Source organism: Camponotus floridanus, unplaced genomic scaffold (assembly GCF_003227725.1).
Source record: "Camponotus floridanus strain SB8 unplaced genomic scaffold, Cflo_v7.5 scaffold6, whole genome shotgun sequence".
Classification (NCBI taxonomy): Eukaryota; Metazoa; Arthropoda; class Insecta; order Hymenoptera; family Formicidae; genus Camponotus; species Camponotus floridanus.
Genome location: NW_020229769.1, coordinates 2,532,069 through 2,547,520, shown reverse-complemented (window position 1 = coordinate 2,547,520; position 15,452 = coordinate 2,532,069). Strand labels below are relative to the sequence as shown.

At 39.1% G+C, this 15,452-nt stretch overlaps 1 protein-coding gene across 1 annotated transcript in view; it reads left to right on the top strand.

The window, feature by feature from the left end:
* The window catches only part of LOC105259443 (hemicentin-1), a 28,896-nt gene that overhangs the window by 1,574 nt on the left and 11,870 nt on the right, over window positions 1-15,452 (top strand). The gene's annotated exons all lie outside the window — the stretch shown is intronic.

Here is a 15,452-nt window from a genome sequence, read left to right as displayed (position 1 = left end):
AAAGATACCTTTATTCTCTTGTTACAAGGTTTCTTCTTTCAGTTTATGTTTCTTCAAAGTTATCGGTTATATACGCCGGTACGTTTAAGGCTAAGTAATCTACGTTGCTCTTCGGGGGAAACGGAGAGAAAATGTTTACGCTTGCAATATTTCCCTGCTTTCAGCATAGTGAAAATATTTATGCGCTTGCATTAGGATCATTTATATCGATGCTTGTATCGATTTTTATATCGCAACCTAAAGTAATGAAACAGTAGATAGGTCAGGTGATGTAATAGTCCAGGTCTATCAATGATAGATGATTAATCTCTTCTGATAAAATCGACTTTTATTTACAAAAATCGATTTCGACAAACTATTTTTGAAAACTTGAACACACGTTTGTTAAAAAAATAGCTTTGAATTTATAATTGGGATATTTTTAATCTTTTTTCAATATTTAGTGACATAAAAAATAAAATTCATTTATTATTATTCAAAGGTAATTATTGATGTTTGGGATCATTTGATGCCTAATTAGGCTCTCATTAAGAAAATTTAAAAGTCAAATTTGATTTTGAAATATTTAAAATATATATAAATTTTATATACATTAGTTATTGTTTGATTAAATGTTTCTTGTAATACCAGATAACACGAGCAAATATTGAAATAAATATTATACGCACATAGTTATATGACAAATAAAACATTTTCTCTTCATCACTGTCAACTATCCAGTAGTCGAGCAAAACATTGACAAGTACTATAAGCTTGAACAAATGGCGATAATTAAATTAATTAACAAAGTTAGTTGCAGCGATTGTTTTGTGACTTCTAGAAAAAAAAATTGCAGTGATATTTTGTATCAAATGAAAAATAGACGAGAAATAGCATGAATTAATTAAAGATGAAACAAGTAAATTATTATTTTATTTCCTCTTGAATGCAGTTTTTAAGCAAAGAAAAATATATATTTTAAATTATTGAATTTTTCCGCCAAAGAAAATTATTATCTTTTTTATATTTGATATGCAAAAAATATCGCTTCGTTATTATATATAGATTTCTCGGAATATACATATATAAACTATATCGTACATGTCGATAAACCGGCAAACAATAATTGTACGATTTGCGACAGTTTGCCAATGTCGTCTGGAATTATTGCATCGACGGAACATGTCGCCGGGTCATGCCGCAATTATCATGCAACAGCGGCTTGGACAAATAGCGCATTAAACGCGAAACTAAATCGAGCAAAACGAGAATTTATTCGGTGTAATTCGTGTATTTGGGCATGATACAGGCCGATGCGCGAAATGGCCGACAAATGATGCGTTCTGATTTATAGCGCTCGCATAAAAGGATACAGGGGAAATATCAGGCGCGACGCAATCGTGTCCCTAATTAATCGCAAAGGACAAGAGTTGGCGTTACATCGTAATGACATCGGCGACAACCTCATGATGGTTACGGTGCGTGTCGCGCTTCTACGCGCGCGGCCAGGTAAAAGAAGAGCGAACGAGCGAGAGTGGGAAGGAAAGAGAAGGGAGGGGAGGGGAAGGGCGCGGGCGTGCATTAATTTTGACATACGCACGGAACGTGAACGGCGTCGAGAATTCGCCGACCTGTCAATAGTTGTTTTGCGGACGGCGGCGCGGACGCGAGCGTCCGCCACACCACTCGTGCTCTACGACATCGGACAGGACCGCGCAACCCGTTTATTTAATCGATGCATTATGCAAATTGACATAACGGCTCCACTTCGGATGCAGTAATCGACCGCCGTCTCTCGACAGATTCACAATGGGCCAACGTGTACGCCGAATAATTGGCAGTAGCGTATCGTGGGCTGAAAATCAAAGCCGCTGTATGCACCCTTCCCCCATGGCCCTCCTCTCCCCCGCTGTCACTGCACACGAATTTCCGTGTATATCAGGAACCAGCGCGATGGACATTTCCCTCCCCCTCCCCCTCCCCTTTCCCCCGTCGTGTGTATCGCGCGCACACAAATGTGTAATGCCGTGTATGTTGAAAATTTGGGAGTTCTGTTCGGAGATTTGTTGTTCCGTCCGGAATTGAATGCAAGGGGGTGGGAGGAAGGCGGACAATTTGATTCGTGTAGAAAAAGGTATATAGTCAGAAATAAAATTATTTTATTTATTATAATTTCTCGCCTCGAAAAATTTGTGTGAAAACGCGCGCTTTGTTTTGCGAAACAAAAAACTCAGAAATAAAAAAATATTTACAAGCCAATATTGAAACCGTACTTTGTATAGAGATTTTGATTGTTTTATACGATTCTGTATATACCGAATTTCAATTTATTTTTACTATAATGCAGCAACTTTTGCGATTATTTTTTAAACTTTTAAAATCATTTTATCTGTCATTCAATAGGATAACATTTTATTACACATGTTTAAAAATGTCACCCACATATCTTTGAAAGTCTTATTTAAATTATTTTCTCAAGTTATTTATTGGATAGACAGAAATAAATCATAGATACAATCGAACGAGGTCTTAATAATGGGTTAACTTTTTTAGATTGATCTCGTTGCATTTGTCATATAGTCATTGTATATTTCGTAGCGTCATGGTTGTCATAGTTTGAATGTCGATTATAAAGTAGGACGATTGTAAAGTTAGTACAATTGCTATAGAACAAAGTAACGTTACTTTATCTACTTACAATTGTCATGATATATAAAGCATTAAATTTTTATTCGACATGAAACAAGATAGAGGACGATTAGAGGCATTAAATGTGCGCCATCCACATATATCACAATCGTTTGCCGTATCATAGCAAGTGACTTTACACTTTGTATTGTTGACAGTAAAACAAATTATGAAAGTACACGAACTCTGAATTACATTGTGCAACTCCATGTGTATACACGTGCATATTGCATCGTTGAATTGTGGCGAAGTATCGATCAATAGTTGAAAGTTAGCGTAAATATTAAAACAAATATATTAAATCAAATATATACGAGATTTTTAAACGAGGCTAAAGGTATCTGAAAATTTCAAAAAATGTTGCTAACACGATTATCTTTTTCATCAATAATTTTTATCATATTAGAGACAATATATATAAATGAAAAATATTAAAACATATATAAAAGGTACATCGTGTTTTGGCTCATTATTTTAGAAAAATATCTGTAATAAAAACAAAGTCAATATGAATCGTGAAACAAGTATTTGTACTATAAATTACTTATATATTATATATTATGTAGTAATATTTTTGTTCTCCACAGCTAAATTATATATATCTTCTTATATTATTTAAAAACTCGCTAAATTAATTCTTGAAAATTCTCTAAAATTTATTCTTGAAAAAAATATGATTTATAAAGATTGTTATGCACTACGTGAGAAAGTTTAATACTTAATTCAATCTTTAGCTGAAGAGGAAGTCTTTAATACCACTGAAAAACAATCTGCTATCAAGAATAGCAAGTATAAGAAGTGTACCAAAGTATTATACTTCATAACACAAATATCTACCTGTACCTAAACTGTACTTGTATTGTGAACTCGATATGTTATTGTTCGTAAAGTTATTAATTTTTCACTTGTTTCATGTTACGGTTATAAACGTTATAATCGTATTCATAAAAATGTAAAAACTATGTCATGTATCACGTCGACACGCAAGTACATTCGCTGCATGGACGAAACAAATCTTTCGTAAAATCTCTTTACGAGAAGTTTTTCTCATGAATTATGGCCGGACAATAATTGACGTTCATAAATTTTGATCGCAGTTAAAAAATATGGCGTTCGCACAATTTTCTTCGAATCTTTTTATCTTCTTATTTATTTTTAGATACATTTAAATTCAAAATTGATTTTTCACGTTACCGAAAAACACAAATATATATGAGTTTTCGAGGTAATGATTCGAAACAAGAATATATCTGAAAATCGTAGCAAAATTCCTAGGAGCCGATATTTATAGCCGCCATTCGTCGCATCGAATGCGCCTACAGATCTTCTCGTGGTAAACCGCGTGTTCGTAATGGAGCGTAATGTGCGTGTAGCAACGGTCCATTACGGGCGAAGATATTGAAATTCCGCGAAAGTGCAACTTGGATGGATGGAAACTTAAAATTCTTTCGCCGGGGTTGGCAGCGAACCACCAGCTCGAGTTTCATATCGGTCTATAAGAAGACGCGGGGGAGGAAAGTTTATAAAGCACGGGTAAAAAGCGGTAGTATTCCGCGGATGTTGAGCTCGAGCTCGAAATAAAAGGAAACTGCAATTACTGCCGGCGGCGGCTGCGTGAAGAGAACGAAAGCGCCATGGGAATCGAGAAAGCGCAGTCAGTCGTCCCTCCGTCGGGATGTCATCCACGTTCATATCGCCGCGGGTTACGGGAGCGAGATAGGAAGAGATATAAAAAGAGGGAGGAAGAGAGAGAAGACGAAAAAATGGGTTTCAACGTTCGCTGGGAAATGCATGGTAACGATCGGTGACTCCAGATAACCGGAAGCTTCGCGTGGGTAGCGCATCCGGGCGCGACGACGAAGCCTTGCCCAGGTTTACAGGTATACCCGGCGGCGCACACGTTCGCCCTATTCGGGGAAGCCGCGACGCGATTGCAGTTAGAACGTGACGCCGCTCGAGAAAGGCGTATTTTTCTCCCATACCGTATTGTTCTCCTTTCTCTTCTCTGTTTCTTTTTCACCTTTTTATTTGGAGATTCGCGATTTTACTACTTGTGATTTTATCCTGCGAATTATACAGGGTAAAACATACACGGCGTTACACAAAGATTCTTCGCTTTATCTCGAGTATATTGATACAAGTTAGGAAGGATACCAGAGTTGCTTAAAATTTTTTTTCATTGTCACCGATTTATTTGTCATGCATATATAAAGTTGCTCCGCGATCTATCTGACAAAATTTAATTATAATTCTTTGTACAATTTAGAGTCAATTTTATCCCGGAAAAAATATGTGTGTAAATATAATTTTTAAATTAAATGTGATTAAAAGCAAGCTATATTTTTGCGAACAAAGATTGTCTTGTAAGATTTATTCTAAGATTGAATTATGTGAATATTAAAGAATGGAGAAATTATAATAAATTATGCGCTCTTTAAATAAAAATGTTATTAAAATAAAAATGAGAAAAAATAATTGTTTCGAGTTTACAATTTACAATGTTAAGCACTTTAATCTTTAAACTTGAATAAACTTTATCAATCCCTTTAAATATAGAATTATAATACAATGTAATTTGTTTTTATTTTTAGATCATGAAGTAAACATTTTTCATGATCGAAGAAAGAAAAACGCGAGCGTTGCTTGTGAAAAAATCCAATGTAATTTAGGCTTGCTAAAAATAGAAGGCTTATGAGGGATTATTTCGATATTGATATTATAGAGACGTTGCAAAATGTGTGGTGGCAATTTTTAATAAAAGTTTTGGCTATCGGAAGTTCTATCGTTCAACGAGTTTCCTCGCATCGAAGCTCCGCGCATCGCATGTTGCAGCTTCTCGTTTCCGTGCCATTGCGCTTATGTCTCTTGCGCACCAATGTCGGGACGGCTTCTATTTGTAATGCAGGATCATGTCATCTTCCTTGATATCACGATTTTCTCGCATCCGGCTCGTAAAAGCCAGACGACGTCATTTTCCGCCTCGTATATTACTTCTTCCATTTCGTAACGACGTTTAACAAAAAGCACATGCATGATATTAATCCTTCCGTTGCTTCTCCTTTCTTCTATGAGGTGATTCGTATATGTCAATAACATCAAAACGTATTTCACACTTGATAAGTAATTCTCTGTCAGAAAGTCTTTTTATTTAGTCTTGGAATTTTGTAATCTCGCATTTTATATCTGATAAAAAAATAATATTCTCTTAAAAAATTTCTCTTATTTTTAGATTATTGATATATAAATTGTTATTATATAATTATTAAAATTATCAAATATCATCGTGATATATTTCCACATTAATCTTACATCATACTAATTATTAATAATCTAAAATATAATACTTTTGACTGCAAACGTTTTGAAAATTTAAAAGGTATAAAGAAACAAGCGGTTCGCGTTAAGAGACATATTAAAATCATCGACGAGTATACGATTATGTCATCGAAATCACGACATTTAATTTCGCAATCGCAAGATCATAAAAGCCTCGTTAAAGCGCCCATCCCGCCGTCAGCGTTATTAATTTTCAAACTGTACGAGGGCTACGCGTCCCGAAGGCGGTTCGCGAGTGAGGGAAATACTTCGTAAATCACTCGACGGGATTTATTATCGAGGATGTTCGCGTAAATGGCGGCTCTGCGGCGGCTTCGGTAGCGCCGGAAAAGAAAGGAAAAGCCAGCGGCGATGGAAAAACGAGAAAGAGAGAACGAACTCGAGGCTGCTGGATGACTACTGGTCGTAAGAGAAGGATATCCGGCCTTGAAAAGCGAGATGCGAAAGCCACGTGGGAGGGAAAGGGTGTTGCGCTGGGGGGGAAAAAGCGAATAAAAAAAAGGAATGAAAAGGTGAAAAAGAATAAAAACAAGGAACGAGAGGAGAAACACGCGGAAACTATTTCCACAATGGTGTAGTGTACAATGTTCGGTTGGGTACGCGAAATAAGTCGGCGCGGCCAGGCGATATGTGTAGCGCGAGAAAAACAGGAAACCGCGGTATTTCAAAGTCCTGGCGGGCTAACGAACGACCCGAAGCCGGTTGGTTGGCCGGCTGGCTAGCTAGCTGATCGGTCAAACTTCCTGTTAGCGGCGAGGAACCTGCCGACGAAAATTTTTCGCGAGCTTCAACGAGCAGTGACTAATGCGTTACTTTACCGCGAAACTTTTCTGGCGATAGAGCTACTCGTTGGAAAAAATAAAATCAAAATAAAAGCTGCAAGGAACTTAATTTTTAGGGATATACTTTTTTATAATTGGAGAATAATAAACGTTTCTCTTGTAATTTAATAATTATAAAATTATATAATATTAAATAATATTATCAATTTTTATATCGTAATAAGATTGTATGTCAAGTCAACATTTACGATACTCGTTGGAAAGCGATATTATATGTAGAAACTATGTTAATGCGTTTATCCAAGAACATCTTGTGATTAGTAATTAAGGTAAGCAGACAAATTTGCATTTAGATACATAACAATATTGCTTTTCGTTACATCCTACGCGGCCCGTTGCGACGATGTTTGTTCTCACCAGGTTGATTTCAATAATAAATCAAACACCGAATGTGCAAACACGATGCCCTGACATTGTTACGAATGCAACCTCCCGAGGTTTTTCCCGATGCGTTGATTACCTATTCCTCCGATGAGAATTCGTTGTGCGAGCCGATATTTCGTTGCGCCACGTGAAACGCGAGATACACGTGAAACCGTGCAATATAACCGCGGCTCGACTGACTTTTCCATCGCGCGACATTTCCACTTCGATTATTGATTATTCGACATATCATACGCCGTATTTATTTGCCCGTCTATAATATAGGTTCAACGATGAACGGAGATTTGCATGCACAACAAGCGATTTGTCGCGCGCAATAGCCCTCATTGTTTTAAACGGAATTTCTCGGGTAATAATAATGCGAGCTCGCGGTTCCCAAAGAGGGAGCGACGAATAATAATCGCTTCATTTATTTACGCGCTCTCCCGATATGCGAGGGAGTTTACCTTCTTGGATGAGACGATTTCAACATTATTGATATTAAATATTACATGCGACGTATTTGTCGACTACGTTAATCGTCGAAAATAATCGGCCGCTCGTGTCTCTCCGTATCTGCATAAAATACCTCGCTCTCCGCGTTTTCAATTATTTACGCTACGTTATGCACGTACCGAGTATACATTCTATAGCTAATTAGAATAATGCAGAGAACGATGGCGACGCTACAATGGCGCGGTGCAGTCGGTGAAATTTATTCAATACTAACAGCGCTAATTTTACATAGAAATCTTGATGAATTATTAAAGTCTCGCCCTTCTCCTTTTCCCTTCTCCCGAGAAGAAGTATACTCCGGGCTTACGTTGGTACTTCGTGCCTTTCCTATTTGGCCGCACGCCAAACAGCAGCCTTTTTGATTAAATGAATCGATCCTTGTAAATGTCCAGCCCTTAACGTGGCGTTACAAAACTTGCGACTCTTTCCCGAACACCGTAATCATAATTTCAATCTGGTTTAGCGATAGAATCCGGCACGGATTTAATAAGTAGAATTCGCAAGCACTTCGGGCGCGATAAAGTATCCGCGCTTACTCCGCCAACTAATTAAAAGTTAGATCGCACGTTGTGTACAAATACAATTTTTTTCCTGCAAACGTATAGTAAATATATATAGAAAAAACTAGGAAAAAGGACTCTAACAAAAACACGTATACCGCGCAAGATTTGTGAAGGAGATAGAGAAACATAATAGGGGACATATGCGATACGCGGGCGTGGCGCACTCCGACAAAAAGCCAGGCAATAGGGGCGAAAAATAGGGGAAGCAAGAAGCCCTCGACCTTATGAACCTACCTTGTGCACGTGACGTCATTATTGCTTTGCATTTATCGGGTTCCCTTAGGTTCGCCTCGTAAGCGACGCGATATCGTACGCGCGAATTCGTCGGGAGCAGCTGCGAAACCTTAAGTCCTCGCGCGAACGTTGGCGGCAAATTACATTTCCGCGATTCCCGCCCCCGCGTCCCGACCTCGAAGAGTCGTTACTTACTTATAAAGCGCGCTAAGTCGTAATTCCCGTAAAACTCCTCTCCGCCGAGCCCGAAAGTTCTTTAAACGATCTCGCACGGGGGAGAACCTCTTTGATCATAATCTCGCCCCGAGTTATTTGGGAGCTCCTGAATTCCAACGCGCGACCACTCGAGCGATAAAGTCGCTCTAGTCGTGAAGAAATCTTTTTTTCTGTCTCTTTCCTGGTAGAAGCGATAGGGTGGAAGGAAAGGATAACGTGGATAGATTCGCATCTAAGAGCGCGGACTGATTATCTCTGTGGATCGCCGAGGAAAAAGTCTGCGAAAGATCGCAACCTGGTTGATTTTCCTAAACTAATGGCCACAAATCGTCGTTTTTTCTCCTTCGCTCTCCGCTCTCCCGACATGGCAAATAATCGTTGATCACCGCGCGAACGCGCGTTCATCTAATTACGCCCGTCGTCTAGATCGGCGAACAGGTGTTTGAATAAAATCGTTGGCAAAGGTTAATAGGCAATCAGCGTGCTGCGTGAGAGAAGATACCATTTCCATTGCTAGCGATCCGTTTCATCGGAGATATAGAGCAATTTCATTTGAATCGCGTATAATCCATAGATTACAGATCGTGCCCCCCTCACGTTTTCTCGTCCGTGGCAAATGTCGCGACGCGGCTAATGGGTTTCTCACGAGCGGAATATCACCCTGAATCGCCACCCGATACACGTACAATCGCGCGATTGCAATAAAAAAATACTCCACAAAGGAACTCTCAAGATCTCTCGTGCCGCCGGCCTCGATAATTCTCTGTCGGGCTAATGTCGGTCGCCTCTCTCCTAATGCGATCGCCGTCACGCGAAATTGCGGTCGAAAAACTCCTCGGCAACGATCGTCCTCCGTATGTCGTTACTCGCGGTTCCACGCGATCTCGGTTGTCTTCTTATTAATTCTCGTATCTCCTTCCCCATCTCCCATTTCTTCATGATCCGTTCCTCTCCGCAAAACACCAAGCGTGACTCGAAAAAAAGCCGCTTCCCGATCCGTCCGAAAGGATCCCGTCGGGATTTCTTTATTTTGTTCTTCGTCTATCTTGCCTTCTTTTCACATATCCGAGGGTGCGAGCGACGCGAACGAGAAAGTCTCAGAACTCAATGCGGGACTGATTGGCTCGCGCGATTGTCCGTAGTCTTGGCCGATTGTCTTGGAAGCGTTGCCTAGAAAAGAAATCTAGCAAAGTAACGTTGAAGTCTTGAAGGAAAAAGGGGAGGAAATAGAAGAAGGATATAAGCGAACATGGCAAACAGAGAGGAAAGGAAGAAAGGATGAGACGGATAGATAGACAGAAGGAGAGGATGAAGGAAAGTGACTGCACGATTTCGCGAACGCGTGACCGCAAGAGCTGGCTGGCGGAAGCGAGACACAGAAATCTCCTTGCTTTCTTTCATTTTATCCCGCGGATCTAGATTCGTTCGGACCGACGGCCAGCCAAGCATCGGATCGTCCTCTAATGCTCGGATCTTTATACGCTTCTTGGCCACCAACACAGTCTTCCGAGCGGAAGGAACACTGCGTCGCTGGCATCGATCCCACGAAAGTAGCACGATTCCTTTCCGGCCGGCCCGAATCGTTAAAATCCGAGGGGTAGCCTCGAAACAATTGTACAGCCGCTATATTCCTTCGCGACAGGCTCCATTGTTCACGAGAGGAAGGAGGAGCTCGTTTCTATCTGATTCTCTACCCATTATGCAACCAAGTGGCGTCTAGGTTTTGTTGGATTTTCTTTGCCCCATTCTTTGACCTCGATGATAGATGCAACTTATATTATTCCGCGCAGAATCTTATACGAAATAGCCTCGTCTCGAGATTATATGAGTAATACTATCTCAAGCGAGATACTATTCTATAGGTCACTTATGGCCATCATCAGTTAACTTTAATTTTAATTTAATTACGGACGGCGGTTAAACTACGATTAACATTAACGTCGCTGAAAGTGGTGATTAGTAGCTTGAAAGTTGAATGTGCGTTTGCGTAAACGAGATATTCATTTTTCCTCCGCGCGATAATCGTGCGAATTTTCGCTGCGGTTAGCGACACTTTCTTTCCAGTTTATTTCCAGCGATACGCTCGATGCTCAGCGGGGATTTCTTTTTTGCCGCCTTCCGTAAAGAGATATCTATGTGCTCGATGAAACTCGAATATCTGGTAAACGGAAAGGTAACTGCCTATCTGGAGGCGAGTAAATACAACGCAGCGCGCGGAGATGCGACCGGTTTTGTCGCACCTGCTCCGAGAAGTTATTTCTTCCCCCTTTCTCCCGCTCCTCTCATACATACGCTATCCCGCATAATAATCCGCTCTTCTCGCCTTTCGATGCTTCTCTCTCGTGTCGCTTTCCACAGTTTTGCCTCGCACCTTGCATATTTCCACTTGTATCACACGCGATATTCTCTCCCCTTAAATTATTCCCATTTTTTAGCTCTCTCACGGTATCATTCATTTTTTCGATTGCTTCATTATACACGTGCTGGTGCACGATAGAAGGCAAATGCACGCGAGGACAATGATTTTTTATCGCAACTATAAAGAGAAATTCGATATTATTATATATTGTTTTTATAAATGCAATTATATTTTACGTTTGATATTTCATAAAGGAAAAATTGCCCAACGTTTATATTCGTTCACAGTGCACAGTGCACAGGTCAAATTTTTATCAATGAAACAGAAAATTTAGTTTATTCAGAAATTTTGTTTTTATATTCGTTTGCGACGAGCTCCCGTTCTTAAGTAAATTGCAATTTTTTCCATTTCAAGATAAATGAAAAGGTGATATCCCAGTGTGTATAAAATATATACGCTTTGTTCCAACAGTTCCGTGGCTATCACATTGGACAAACATAGCTTCAGTGTATGCAACAGCTGTGTATAATGTCGAATGTAAAGGCAACGTGTATGACTGGAATTGACAATTCGAGTCCGGTATATCGTGCCAGTCTTTCATGTGCAACACGATGGATTATTTCTAACGAAGACAACGTCGCTACCGTTTCGTGGCATGTAATTTCAGGGATTACGCCGGCGCACCAAATTTTCGGAAGCGAGCAAAACGTAATTGCCTCCGCGGTGGAAGCATCACGTTAACGATACACGTGTACGTCAGTGAGGTGTGTTAGTTGCTGCACCATAATTTGATTTGTAAAAACGTCAAAACGTATTGTCGCACCTTGTTTGCAACAAGTGCGCGCGTAATTTCGCGTGTTCATCCTGCACAATAATTTATCGTAATTACACGATGATCCATTTTATCGTACTTGATTTGATGATCGTCGTTATTGTATTTCGTTCTGTTTCGATACGGTAACTGCTTCTTGTCACTCATCTCTTGCCATTTTTACATCTATCTGATGTCTCTTTTTTGTCATGCTATTACATATGAAAAAATACAACGTCTTGAGGATATGCCTGAACGTAAAGGCAAGGAAACATAATATTTGAATATTGGCTCATGAAAGAAGTCTTACATGTTCATCATTCAGTTATATTAGATTGACGTTCTTACAATGCTTTCTTTCTAGTCCAAGAAGGTGCTTTAAATTTTGAATGTTGATTTCAGAGAAAATATTATAGTTGAATTAATTATTTAGAATCATGATACGTATTTACTATACGAAAGAGATATTTGTGTCGCAAAGATTTGCTTAAATTTAGCAATATGACATTCAGCAAAAGAATCTAGGTACGCGACATGTTATCTAATACTTAATTTAATTTAATAATTTAATTTAATTCAATAATTAATTATCACATTCAAATATTTTCTAGCGAAACAATGTATGAGAGTTTCGATCAAGGGAAAGTGAAGGAAGAATAACTTTAATGTGAAAAATGATGATAAGGTTACAAGCTTTTTTTTGTCTAGAAAAATGTATCCTTTAGAGAGTAATAAACCGCGCCTTATTCTTCTCAGCAAGTAGCATGAATCTCTATAACGCAATGTTTTTTACTTCAGCGACAGAATTGCGGTGCTCACAATACGAAACGTTACTAGCCGTATATTAAAGTATAAAGAGACATATATGTCCTTTGGTCTAAAGTTGGAAACGTGATGCGCACCATTGTAGTACACGTTATATGGCGTGGTGAGACGAGGGAAAAAGTTGCACGCTTGATTCATCGTAAAATTCAATATTGTGTCATAACTCGACAACTTTGAGTACAAACAGTGTGCAAAGCATTAAATATCGAGGTTGAAGCGGATGAGAATAATGGAATACGTTATGTCATCTCTCGGTATATTTTTACAAACCTGAATTAATTTTTACTACGCGTTTGAATTTTTAAGGAGAACCCTCCGATTCGATAAAAGAAAGTATGCAATATGCAAATGCTCATTTCTTTTTCAATTTCAGAGAGCGTATTCTAGGAATTTACAAAACGGTAGCATAATCAACGAGCGATATTCTGGAATATTTTGCGTTCGGATTTTGCATTTTCGTCGGATGCAATTTGATTTTATTGGCCGACAAACGTGGGACTCGCGGCGGGACTTTATCGAAGTGTTGTACGAAGTCGCAAAACGTTGGGAATTCTTGATAGTGGCAAATTACGCAACGTGTGCTCCAGTTTCAGGAATTTCTCGCTCTTCCAAACCCGATCGAGCTATCGAAATGCAGAATCATGTAATGAATCGTTCTTCTCTTCCCTTGCATTCTTCACTTGGAATCACTTTCTTCAGTTTCACACACACACATGTTCCATACGTGTGCCAGTTAAACCGCAAATTTTGTCGCACGTTTACACCTTACCGCATGTTTGTTGCCTTTTCCCGTTATTATCATTATTATTGTAACAAGCATACTAAACATCGAGGCTAGTGGCTAAAGGTACACAAACCGCCATTGGTTTCCTCGTTCGCCATATCCGCCTGCAATGGGCTTGTTAAATAATTTACCACAAATTGGTTCTCTCACATCATCGATACGCCTATTTGTCCTGTTTCCACACGTCCGCCATACTTTTATCGCTTCATCTACTTCCGTCTAATTTTCCCCTACCAAGACTGATTCTGGTTTACCTACTTTGTTCTCTCTGTATGTACATACATTCATTTGTCTCTCCCTCTCTCTCTCTCATCTTTGTTCCTTGGTTTGCCTTCTTCGTCATACCGGCATGTGTTTGTTCAGTCGGCGGTTTCGGGGGCGGCATGACGTCGTTTTCCCGGATGCGGCGGTAAAGGAGCCGGTACCACGTTTGCATATCGCTGATGTTTACACGCTCCGGACGAGTTACTGACGTTACAAAGTTAAATAACTGACGGGGATAATAATTGTTATAAATAAGCAAAATTTATGTTCTTGTTCTAATGAGATCGATTATCTCTTCATTAGAGCATCTACAAACGCTGATGAATTTATCTTTCTGACGAAGTTGGATGGAGAAATGTACATAAAATTTTTTGTATCCTCAGGGGACAATTAATTGCTACGACAAATGAGATCATTGTTCGAGAAATCTACAATTTATAAGAGCTCCAAACTCTGAAGTTTGATAATTTGTTCCTTCAAAAAAATCGTTTAGGTCGCGAAAGACAAATGTCAAATTGACGACGTTGTTTGACTCATTTGATTAATTTCATATAATCAGGATTCATATTCTAGTGCTTGGAAATAAACTAAATGTCTTTATATTCTAGTCTTTATATTAAAGTTTGCATATCGCGTACTGTTTATACAGAAACTAGGTCAAGTTGATGGCATACTCAAGAAAACGGAAGGCGGTACCCGACAATTCTGGCTATCGAGAAATGGAATATTCGTTCAATGTTCCTGTTTTCGATCTTTTTTCCCTCTGGCGGAGTTGAGAGCTTGAGAAAGTACGTAAAGAGCATTTTGTCAAAGTTTTCCCAGTGCATTTGTCTTGGTGGAAAAGTTGCGCTTTGTGTTTGTACGATGATTCGGTATTCGTGCGCGAAATTACCGATCATTTGATCATTATGGATTCGCGTGAGTACGCAAGAATACGCGATTAATTGAAGATTAATAGTCTCAGCCTTTTGGCGATTCCTCGATTCTTATCGAACGTGAGACACTCATCCTTTTATTTTTATCGGCGTCGAAAATATCGCTCGAAATTTCACATATTGTACGTAGGAAATTCCATTCTATTCGGTTGCTCGGTTCTACCATATTCAGCGCGAATGTATGAAAATATGCGAAATACAATTTCCGGGACTCACGCCAGTACATCCTCGAACCGCCATCCACCTACTTTCTTGTTGTCGCTTCCCGGTGTGTGTTGGATTCTACCTTCTGCATGTTTGCGAAGTCGTCAGTTTGTCAGCGATGCCTGAATCTACAGGGAAGAAGTTGCTTTTACATTTGCGCGCCCGCAATGTTTACAGGCGGTGCTTTGATCAAATTACAAGTCTCGCACTATCAAATTGCAAAGTGGTCGCGGTGCAAATTGAATTTGCGTGTTAGAAAATAGTTGGCAAAACACATTGCTTCATCATAATATGTTCGAGCTGATAAAAAGAGAAATCGAAATAATTTGATATTTTGTGAAAAATACCAGATCCTACCTTTTATCTCCCTTATATTTTATTTTATATACGAGAGAGATTTAATTTTTTTTTGTAGAAAATGGTTGGCAAGAACACATTGCTCCATCATCATACGTTCGAGTTCGTAAAAGGAGAAATCGAAATAATTTGATATTTTATGAAAAATACCAGATCCAACTTTTATCTCTCGTATA